Raw genomic sequence first — 11739 nt, forward strand, 5'->3', positions numbered from 1 at the left:
GCTACCTCTCCATCCCTCGCAAAGCCGGAGCTATTTACATTGCGAGGGGGACTCCAACCTTGGATTAATTTGTGTAGGCATTTATTCCGGTGGTAGATTATATTTTCGTAGCATTCGGCCCACAACTACTCCAAACACCGTTGCAACCCCCGCACCTCCCCCAATTGATTTCCCTCTGGCTCGGTCATCGCTCTCTCGCACGTCCTTTCTCGCCTTCAACGTCGCACCATGGTATTATTGCAAAAAACTCTGATTATTACAAATAAGCTACAAAACTACACACCGATAGTCCACTTGGAATGGAACAAATTTCGACCCACAAATTAAAGTGCCACAAACTACACACCGAGGGGCCCACCTGTCATGAAACAAATTTGGACCCATATACAAATTAAAAAATAAAGGACGAGGATCGAACATGCGACCAGGGCCTTCAAGCCGCACGTCAATAGGCAACATACGTAGAACAACAATGTTTGTTGTACCCCCCTTTGTTCATATAATGTTTTTATATTACCACAGCCTATTTAATGGATAACATGTAATATTATTTTTAGTACATTAGTGGGACCGGCTCGTTAGCACGTACTATTCGCCTTCACTTACTGGTGGGTTCCATGTGTGCTCTCTTTCTCTCCTCCCCTTCTGCGTTTAGACGCACGGGCAAACACGAAGAACTCGCGGGCGATGTTGCCGTTGACCATATCTGGACGCGTTCACAAGTTACGGCACCAGTTTCACGTACTAGTAGTACTAGTCAATGTGTACGTGCAATGCACGTTAATTTGGAAGTATATTAACTGCATGCGGATATTAAGTAGGATATTATTTGCGTGTTATTATGTGATTAGCACTATTTTTGGCATGAAATTAACTGCACGCTAAACGTGTTGAGCGCTCGACATTGAAGCAATCTAGGTCGTTGGATGAGAAGGAATACATGTGGCTTGATGACGTTTTATATTTAATTTGATACGGCTCTAGCAGAACATTGAATCGATCAAACCATAGATTTCATTCAGTCTGACTCTGACTTTACATTCATACGACGATCGATCTAAAATAAGCGGAAATGATAAACGTTCAGATTTTAAGCATGGCAATCTGAACGTTTTTCATGGCAAATTCAGATTACGCAGCGGCGCCGGGGGCATCTTGCGGTGGGAAGGGGCTCCTCTGCCGTGCTTTGTGTGTCGTCGGGCCACTGACCGACGGCGACAGCGGCGTCTTGCGCCGTTGTTGGCGTACTCCTAGACGTTGGCCCTAGCTTCAAGGAAGGCCACAATGTTCTAGACTTTGGTCTCCAGGAGCGAGTCAACTGGCGGGAGGAGGCGACTGGCGTTGGTGCAAGGAAGCGGTCGACGGTGGCCATCCATGCCGCTGAGGGGGGAACTGGCACCCGCGCGGGGACAGGCGTTGGCAATGGCGCGGCGGAGACATTCGTGTGCACGGGCACCGGCACGGGCGCGCACGTCAGTGCACGCGCAGGCGCATGTGCTGGCAGGTGCATGGGCATCGGCACGGGCGTGCGCGTCAGTGCACGCGCAGGCGCATGCGCTGGCAGGTGCACGGGCGCATGAAAGTCGGCCGGGACCTCGTGGAATCCCGTGGCATCAAGCTCAGCGACAATGTGTGGCTCCCAGCCCATCAATGCCACGGGGATGGGCGCTGGCGCAGTCGGGGCGATGGGAGCGGGGACAGGCGCGGCGTATTCCGGCAAGGCCGGTTCAAGCTCGTCCCAAAGCGCCTTATGTTCTTGAGACTCCAGCTGGGTGTCTTCCTCAGGAAACTGGAAGACTAAGGGCAGACCATCGTGATGCGGCATGGCGTACATTTACGTCAGGCTGGTTGGAGGTAGACGACAGGAGAATCGGAGAGGAAGAGAGAAGATTGTAGCGATACCGGGTAGTGCGGGGTTGATTTTAAACTGCCGCGCCGGTGACATTAAAAGTGGGAGCAGTTGGGACGAAGGTGGGCGGCAGAGCCTGGTCAAAGGGCTCACCTCCCGGTGAGCCTGCGCAGCGGTCTACTCACACGCCTCCCTGTCAGCCAGCGCAGCGGTCTGCTCGCACGCCTCCCGTCAACTTACACGCTTGCTTGGACGGCACCTGCCAATGAGAAGCGGGACTCGTGGCGGCACGTAAACGCCCACGGTTTCAATAGTGAAAGCGTTCGCCTTAACGTGACAGGTCTTTGTTCCAAAATACCTTGGCTCTTCATTTATGCAACTTGTCATAAGCAGCTTGTCTCAAATTGAAGAAAAAATTACGAAGGAATATTTGTGCCATATCACGTGACCATGCTCAGTTTCATGAATTTCTGGTCACTTTTGGATTTTCTGAAATTTAAAATCCAGGATTCGAAACAACATCATAACATGCATCATGCAATAAATTTTCAAGTGATACATCTGTCCTATTGTATTTCTTAAGAAAGGATTTGGTCAAACATTTTGCTTAGTTAGACTTCAGACAAGTTATATATGCAGAGTAAAAGGATAATCCGTCCGTACCAGTGCATTGCCTGATATATTAACTCTTTTTTTAGGGGTCCCTGATATATTAACTCAAGTAGTACTAGGCACGAACAAACGGGCTCAATTCTGTGCTCATCCTGGTGTAGTAGTAGTAGTACTAGGCAATGCAGTTGACGGGTGACCTTGGGGAGCGATGACCGAGGGAATTGAACCGTGCTCGGCACGGTAGGTAACATTGTCTAGTTACTAAATCATCCCTCCATTGTTCATCGGTAGTCATTATGGACCGGGGACATGAGGGGAATTTCCTAGGGCTGGAATTCTGGCCGCCAGATATTTCGACTCGAAACGCGGAGGCTCGACTGGTTGGGGTTGGCTAATGTGCGTACCACGCACGCCACCAGAAGGACATGAGTCTGTTTTTTTTTAGGATTAACACGAGCCAAGGTCTGGCTGGTACGCCGTTGGGTACCATTCGAGAATACGAAAGGAATCTTTTAAATTGCCGAACGAATCTATGTGTATTACAATGCCCGTATTTTCCTTGCAAATAGTAATCTCGACGTGGTAATTGATTTATGACGAGTTCTTGAATTAGAGTGAGTTTGTGATATAGTGATCTCAACGTGGATTTCACATTTCATGGTATTTCTAGTAAGTTCGTCATTGCAAATTCAAATTTAAAAGATGAACAATATGGTGGTGAGAAAACTTTGTATGTATCAAGCATATGCCCACACACACACACACACACGAACACAACAACAATCCAATAAGTATAGTGCATCTATTTTTCCAAACCATGCATGTATGACACGAATTCAAAAATACTCCTTCTGTTCCTAAATATTAGTCTTTTAGAGATTTCAACAAGTGACAACATACGGAGCAAAATGAGTGAATCTACACTCTAAAATATGTCTATATACATCCGTATGTGCCAGTCCATTTGAAATCTCTAAAAAGACTAATATTTAGGAACGAAGGGAGTAAAATGTAAGACATGCATGGTCCTCAATTCAATATTTAAAATGAACAGGAAACTGAAACATGAATATTAAGTCTAGTACTACAGTACATGCAAATGTTGTGTTTAGGCGGAGCTATGTAGATTGTCGGGGGTTAACCCCTCGACCTTAGATAAATTTGTGAAGCTCTGTTTAGGATTGTTTAGATTATATTTGTCCGCATCCTAGCTCCCAAACACCGGTTGTTTGTGCACCCCCCTCCTCCCCGAGATAATATCATCTGCCCCCACACCTTAGATGCTATATGCTGATACAAGTTGCTTGGAGCCTGTAGATCTGAGATATAGCAACTCACGTGATGTCTTAATATTTTTACAGGAAACCTTAATGAGTTTGAGAATTGCACACAATTTGTACAAAAACTACTCAGATGCCCTTGGATCCCATATCCAACGACCTCGAAGCTCGTATCACCGTAGCATCTAAGATGAAGGAGGACATCATATTCTCCTGTATGTAAGAATATCATGTGCTACCACACCTTAGATGCTTTGGTGATACAAGCTCTTGGGAGCCATTGGATTTGTGACCCAACAACTCCTCGGTGGTTCGAATGGTTTTTTGCAGAAAAGCCCCCAAAGAGTTCGGCCACTGCTTACAAGCACAAAGACTGCTCAGATGCCATTGGATCTCAGATCAAACGACCTCGAAGCTCGTATCACCGTAGCATCCAAGCTGCGAGAGCACCTGATGTTTTCTCGCACGGGTGAATATGAGGTGCTCCCGCACCGTAGATTCTATGGTGATACGAGTTCACGGAGATCTAACGGCCCACAGTAGGAGGTTTGAATGTTTTTGCAATATACGACTGAGAGAGTTTGGGAATTGCGCAGAAAGTACAAGTACTACGCATGTGCCATCTGATCACAGATCATACGACCTAGATGCTCGTATCACCGTAGCGGCTAATTAAGCTACGGGGAGCACCTAATATGAGCAATGGGGAGCCGTTGGATCCAAGAAGCAGCGACACACACGAGGCCTGAATGTTTTATTTGCAAAAAAATCTTTGGAGAGTTTGGAAATTGCGCATAAATACAAAGACTACTCCCAAGCCATTGGATCTCACTTCCAACGATGTAAAAACTCGTATCCAAGGTTGTTAGAATCGCGATTCTGTTATACGATTCTATGACTTTACTATCCAAACTTACCCATCTGATTCTACGATTTTAGTTCATAAAATCTACGTTTCTACGATCCTGGTAGTGAAGATTCTATGATTTACGATTCTACCATCAGAGCTCCGATCCGATTCAAAATCGCGATTCTGACAACCTTGCTCGTATCACCATAGCATCTAAGCTGCGGGGTGGATGTCATATTCTATGCTATTGTCATTTTTGTTCGTAAAACTTGCAAAATACGTGTAACTCATGCCGTTACTTGTATAACCACGCAAAGTGTTTGTTCAAAAAAACCATCCTACACTGAAATATCGGAACAACACACGGGGGTCCCACTTGTCATTGATCAATTTTGGACCTAAAACTAATAAATCTGAAAGACGAGATTCGAACTGGCAACCTGGACTACAAAGCGTAAGTCGATAGCCTGAAACAACAACGGTTGTTGGCTTTGTCCCATAACTTGATTTTATACAGTATTACGTTGAGTAGAGTAGAGGGAGTGCCTCGTCAACACGTGCATGACCGTTGACTCACTTACTGGTGGGTCCCAGGTCTGCGATCTCTCTCTCCTCTCCATCGTCTAACCTTTAGACGCACGGGCACACACGAAGAGCGGCGCTAGCTTGCCGTGGTGTTATTATAACTAAAAAAGCTTGGAAAATAGAAGAATCGCCTAGAACAAGAGACGTTGTGGCTGGTCGAGACGGAGCTAACCACACCTATCCTCCGTGCCACGTTAGCATGATGAAGCTGTGTGGCTAGTGGGGTGTTTTCGACCAACTGGCTGGGTCCCGAGGTCGAACCATAGGTACTACTGCGTCTGATATATTTTTACACGCACATTTTTCCTCCGTGCCGAGACGTGGCACACCCTACCACACGGTTTCGGGGTCCTCCTAGGTGGTGCACGCATATATTCTTCCTTGTCGAGACGTGGGACGCCCTACCGCACGTTTTCTGGGTCCTCCTCGGTTGTAGCGCCGAAGCAAGTAAATGAGTCGTCAAATCACGAAAGACCACCTTTACCGCCGAGTACATCAGTGAAGCACGGTGGCTAGCTAGTTGGGCTAGTGCGACCGACTAGCTAGGCTGCCGCCACATTTGTTTTTTCACCCTTTTTTATCTCCTTGCCGGCAGGTAAATTTAAATATCCACCGCGGTGTTGCTCTAGTCTTTGGGTGCGGCAGGCGCGGCAGGATTTTTAGTTTTTTTATTGACGGGAGCAGGCGCGGCAGGATTTTTAATTTTTTGATTGACGGGAGAGGCGCGACAGTAATTAGTCACGATGACTCTGCCTGTAAAACCCACTGCTCCCTGATGTGAGAAGTCGTCGACTGGTGTTTTCCCATGGTGAAAACCTAAAGATTCCCCGCTCCTCGGCTCCCTCCGCCTTCCCGTAGATTGCATTGCCTTTGAGCCGTTTTGCCCCCTTTGCTTCCTCTCCCCATTGCTTCTACCTGGTGCCACGGCAGCGCAGCAGATCACAGAGTCTGAGGTGAGGCGCTTGACACAGGAGCTCGAGGCCAAGGATGCGGAGCTCAGGGCCAAGGACGTGGAGCTCCGTGAGCTCAAGTAGGAGAGGAGTGCCATGCTCCTCCGTTATGTGCGGGAGTTCACGGAGCTTCAAAAGCGGCAGGCGTCCACCACAAAGATGCTCGAGGCGTTGGCGGCGTTGCTGCAGAAAGCGGGAGATATGATAGGCCGTCAGGGGAGGCGGCTGGAGTGTTAGCAGGCCGATCATGATGAGGTCCAGGATCGCCTCAGCCACTTGGTGGACCAAGTTGCCACGCACGTGTTGCGGCTGTGCGATGCCTACCATCGTGCCAGCATGACCATGCCGGCCGTCGGGCTAAACTCGTTAAACCACCCCGTCGACTTCAACGAGCTGCGGATTCCTGACCTGGTCTCCTTCTTCACCTATATCTCCGAGGAGCTGAGTCGTCTCCACGTGGTGGTGGGGGCGGAGCTGGACAAGGAGGGGTTGCGGGCTGCCGTCGCCGTTGCCGGGTGAATCCTCTCAGGGCTCCGTCACCGGAATCCATTCGTGCCATTGGACGCCGTCTTTGACGAGCCGGCTCCCGTCGACCAGGAGTAGGCTCTGCGGGCTGTTGCACCCTGCATCACCAACGTCGTGCGCCTCGAGAAGCAGAGGGATTTCGGTGGTGTTTAGGCGTCCTCTGCATGGGCATGTCCATGTCTCGGCGCAACATGACCGTTGGATCAAAATCAGATGGTGCAGACCAGTCACTGTAGCACAAAGCATGTGGGTGTGTTTGGTTGCATTCTCATCTCAATATAGTTACATTACTGTTCATATAGTTGACATGCGCACAACATCATTTGTTATAGTCATATCTTACTCCTACACTAGCAACAAGATTATGTAGTACTGACGTATGAACCACTGCACATGCCTAGTAGTAGGAGCACTGTGTATGTTCAAGTGGCTACCGTGTTTCGCACTCCTCCGTCGTAAGAGTGGAAACGCTTGCTGTAATCATTTTTTTCTTCAGAAAAATAGTGGACTCGCTCTACCATGCGCATCCTCCTCGACGGTCGTCGGGAACTTTGCTACTCACTTTCGCCGACGTGTGGGACAGCCATCATCAGGGTCCACCAGCCATGCACTAAATTACTCCGTAGTAGAGTGCCCAACTGCATGGTAGACTTCCCCGATCGAAGCGTCGCAGTAATGCCCAATGAGCCGTCAAATCACAAAACCCCCTCCTTTCCAGCAGTAAGTTGGACGGACGAAGCAACCATCATTTCACTCTTCTCTCTCAGCTTCCTCTCTACCCAACCCTCGCTTCTCCCTCATCTTGTTCCTCATTTCTTCAAGAAAACCCCGACCTGCTTCTGCCATTGTTCTTCTCTCCCAAAGAAGGAAAGGTGAGCGCATCAATGGTGTTGATTCTGGCCAAGGCCCGGTCTTGCAACCCCGAGACTGATCCTATAACTCCCTCTCTGTTCTTCTTTTGGGTTTGTGATTATGGTTTCTTTTCTTTTATTTCTATTTGACAGTTTCTTGATGGACGCTGGAGCACCGGCCGAAGTGATGTCTATGGCTCTGGCAAAAACTGTCGAGGCTCATGGTACGAAGAAGTGCAAGCACCCCGCCGAGACTGCCGTAGACAAGCTCAAAGCCGTTGCCCTGTCCAAGCCCCCCTCTCCGGGATCCCTCATTAAGCAAGTCTAGGTAATATCTCTTCTTGACGATCTTTTTCTCGATCTTGATCGTGTTTTTTCATCTAACACGCAGTACTAGTACTAGTAGTACCACTTTTTGGGTGATCTTGCATGTGATTTTTGTGTGCCAAATGGCGGTTCTAAATTCCTCTTTTAACCAAAACATGCGAGAGGTTGACACTGATTTCTTATAGATTACTTTCAACTACTTTATGAACATCAATGCTACCTTTGAAGAGGGTATATTTGCATCAGTAACTTGTGTTATGGATATTGCAAGTAATCCCTCTTCTCTCATGCCTTTGAAGACATGTTCTAGTGTCTTTGTTCACTCATTTCTGTGCGTATATGTAGTCATATATGGAGTAAAATATCAAGAATCATCTTATATTTCTGAACGAAGGTAGTAATAAAATATTTGGTTTCTGTTTGAATTAGAACCAGGTCCGTGGTGGAGATGAAGTTCTCAAAGTCATGCCGTGTGAACTGGAAGACCTGAGGATGAGTTCTACTGCTGAACTATCCAACTATTGTGTCCTTGTCGCCACGTGTACTGAACTAGTGTTTTCCTGTAGCATTGTTGTCAGGCGTGTTCTCGAGGCTGTACTTGACCACAACAATTTCCTGGTTGTGCCTTCGATTACGAAGGGTGTGGTTCTTGTAAAGCTTTCCGACAAATCTGATGTGGCTTGTCTTCATCGCCATGTTTATGAGTGGAATGACCACTCTGTTAGGTTCTCCAAGGTTGAGGAGATGGTGATGGTGCCGGTAGACATCTCTCACGAAGTCCATGGCCTAGACAGTTATGCGGGGTTCATCCCGTAGGTCGGTGGCAAGAAATAGTCTGCAGAGTTTAATTAGTGCAACTTTGCTTATCTGTAGTAAGTACTATTGTTCAGTACTTGATTTGTGGGAGCAATTAGCTAGAGTAGCTCCATGCAGAGCATTGTAGACATAGAAATTTGCAAAATACACACGGATCTGAATGTGTCAGACCCGTTGACTAAACTTCTCTCACAAGCAAAACATAATCACACCTTAGTACTCTTTGGGTGTTAATCACATGGCGATGTGAACTAGATTACTGACTCTAGTAAACCCTTTGGGTGTTGGTCACATGGCGATGTGAACTATGGGTGTTAACCACATGGTGATGTGAACTATTGGTGTTAAATCACATGGCGATGTGAACTAGATTATTGACTCTAGTGCAAGTGGGAGACTGAAGGAAATATGCCCTAGAGGCAATAATAAAGTTGTTCTTTTATATTTCCTTATATCATGATAAATGTTCATTATCCATGCTAGAATTGTATTAATCGGAAACTTGATAGATATGTGGATACATAGACAAAACACCGTGTCCCTAGTAAGCCTCTACTAGACTAGCTCGTTAATCAAAGATGGTTAAGTTTCCTAACCATAGACATGTGTTGTCATTTGATGAACGGGATCACATCATTAGGAGAATGATGTGATGGACAAGATGCATCCGTTAGCTTAGCATAATGATCGTTAAGTTTTATTGATATTGCTTTCTTCATGACTTATACATATTCCTTTGACTATGAGATTATGCAACTCCCGAATACCGAAGGAATACCTTGTGTGCTATCCAACATCACAACGTAACTGGGTGATTATAAAGATGCTCTACAGGTATCTCCGAAGGTGTTTGTTGGATTGGCATAGATCAAGATTAGGATTTGTCACTCCGAGTATCGGAGAGGTATCTCTGGGCCCTCTCAGTAATGCACATCATGATAAGCCTTGCAAGCAATGTGACTAATGAGTTAGTTTGCGGGAAGATGCATTACGGAACAAGTAAAGAGACTTGCCGGTAACGAGATTGAACTAGGTATGAAGATACCAACGATCGAATCTCAGGAAAGTAACATACCGATGACAAAGGGAATAACGTATGTTGTCATAACGGTTCGACCAATAAAGATCTTCGTAGAATATGTAGGAACCAATATGAGCATCCAGGTTCCGCTATTGGTTACTGACCGGAGAGGTGTCTCGGTCATGTCTACAAAGTTCTCGAACCCGTAGGGTTCGCACGCTTAACGTTCGATGCCGATTTTGTATTATATGAGTTATGTGATTTGGTGACCGAATGTTGTTCGGAGTCCCGGATGAGATCACGGACATGACGAGGAGTCTCAAAATGGTCGAGAGGTAAAGAGTGGTATATAGGACGATGGTATTCAAACGCCGGAAGTGTTTCGGGATGCACCGGGTACTTATCGGGTCACCGGAAGGGGTTCCGGGCAACCCCGGCAAAAGATATGGGCCTTATGGGCCAAGAGGGGAAACACACCAGCCACAAAGGGGCTGGTGCCCCCCACCCATATGGGCTGGCCAAATTGGAGAAGGAAAGGAAAAAGGGAATAGGATTCCCCCTTCCCCCTCTTCCCTTCGTACTCCGAATAGGAATAGGAAAGGGTGGAGGACGAATTGGGAGGACCCCAAGTAGGATTCCTCCTACTCGGGGCACCCCCTTGGCTGCCTATCCTCCACTCCAACCTATATATATGAGGGGGGCACCGCTAGAACACACAACAAACATTGTTAGCCGTGTGCGGTGCCCCCCTCCACAGTTTATGCCTCCGGTCATATTCACGTAGTGCTTAGGTGAAGCCCTGCACGGATCACTTCACCATCACCGTCACCATGCCGTCGTGCTGATGGAACTCTCCCTCGACACTTTGCTGGATCAAGAGTTCGAGGGACGTCATCAAGCTGAACGTGTGCAGAACTCGGAGTTGCCCTATGTTCGGTGCTTGATCGGTTGAATCGAGAAGACGTTCGACTACATCAACCTGTTAAGTTACCGCTTTCGTTTTCGGTCTACAAGGGTACATGGACACTCTCTCCCCCTCTCATTGCTATGCATCTCCTAGATAGATCTTGCGTGATCGTAGGAAATATTTTGAAATTGCATGCTACGTTCCCCAACACAATGAACTACTCACGCATCATCAGAGAGGCACCAATAAGGATGATGAACCCCTCTGTGATGGTGTCTAGATTGGATCTCGTGGTTCTGGAACTTGTGGCAGCTGGAATTGATTTTCGTCGACTGCCTGAGGGTTTCTGGAATATTGGGGTATTTATAGAGCAAAGAGGCAGTGCGGGAGGCCACCGAGGTGGGAACAACCCACCTGGGCGCGCCCTGGTGGATTGTGCCCCCCTCGGGGCACCCCCTAGGTGCTTCTCCGGCCCATTGGGTGTCTTCTGGTCCATAAAAATTCCACAAAAAGTTTCTTTGCATTTGGACTCCATTTGGTATTGATTTCCTGCGATGTAAAAAACAAGCAGAAAACAGCAACTGGCACTGGGCACTATGTCAATAGGTTAGTACCAAAAATGATATAAAATGATTGTAAAACATCCAAGAATGATAATATAACATCATGGAACAATAAAAAATTATAGATATGTTGGAGACGTATCACCCCGGCCCGCACCACCACCTCTCCCCCCGGACGCCATAGAAGAGGAGGCGGAGGCCGAGACCGCCACTGCTGCGCCGCCACCTCCGTTAGCATGCTGTCACAATGAAGGCAGCTGCCCGCAACCCGCTCCAACCATTGTGCAGCTTGACACGCCACCAACGCACCCGCGCGCCATCACCTGCACAGATCTGGGGCCACGCTGCTCTGCGAGAATGCCACGGCCAGATCCAGGTCGGTCGGCCCACGCGAGCCCTACCGCGTGTGGCGACGAAGATGCCCCGTCGTAGGCCATGGTGATCGAGCTTTGCCCGGCTCCACCCTTTGGCGGTGGCGAGGGAGGAGTCGGAGCGGAGGGAGGGACCGGCGACGGAGGAAGCTAGGTTGCCCTCCCAGTCGCACGTGGGAGCGACGCAGGAGGGGAGAGGGGCCCTACCTTTTCTCAGGGCACGAAATTCAAG

The sequence above is a fragment of the Triticum aestivum genome, chromosome 6D (genome assembly GCF_018294505.1).
Source record: "Triticum aestivum cultivar Chinese Spring chromosome 6D, IWGSC CS RefSeq v2.1, whole genome shotgun sequence".
In the NCBI taxonomy this organism is placed as follows: domain Eukaryota; kingdom Viridiplantae; phylum Streptophyta; class Magnoliopsida; order Poales; family Poaceae; genus Triticum; species Triticum aestivum.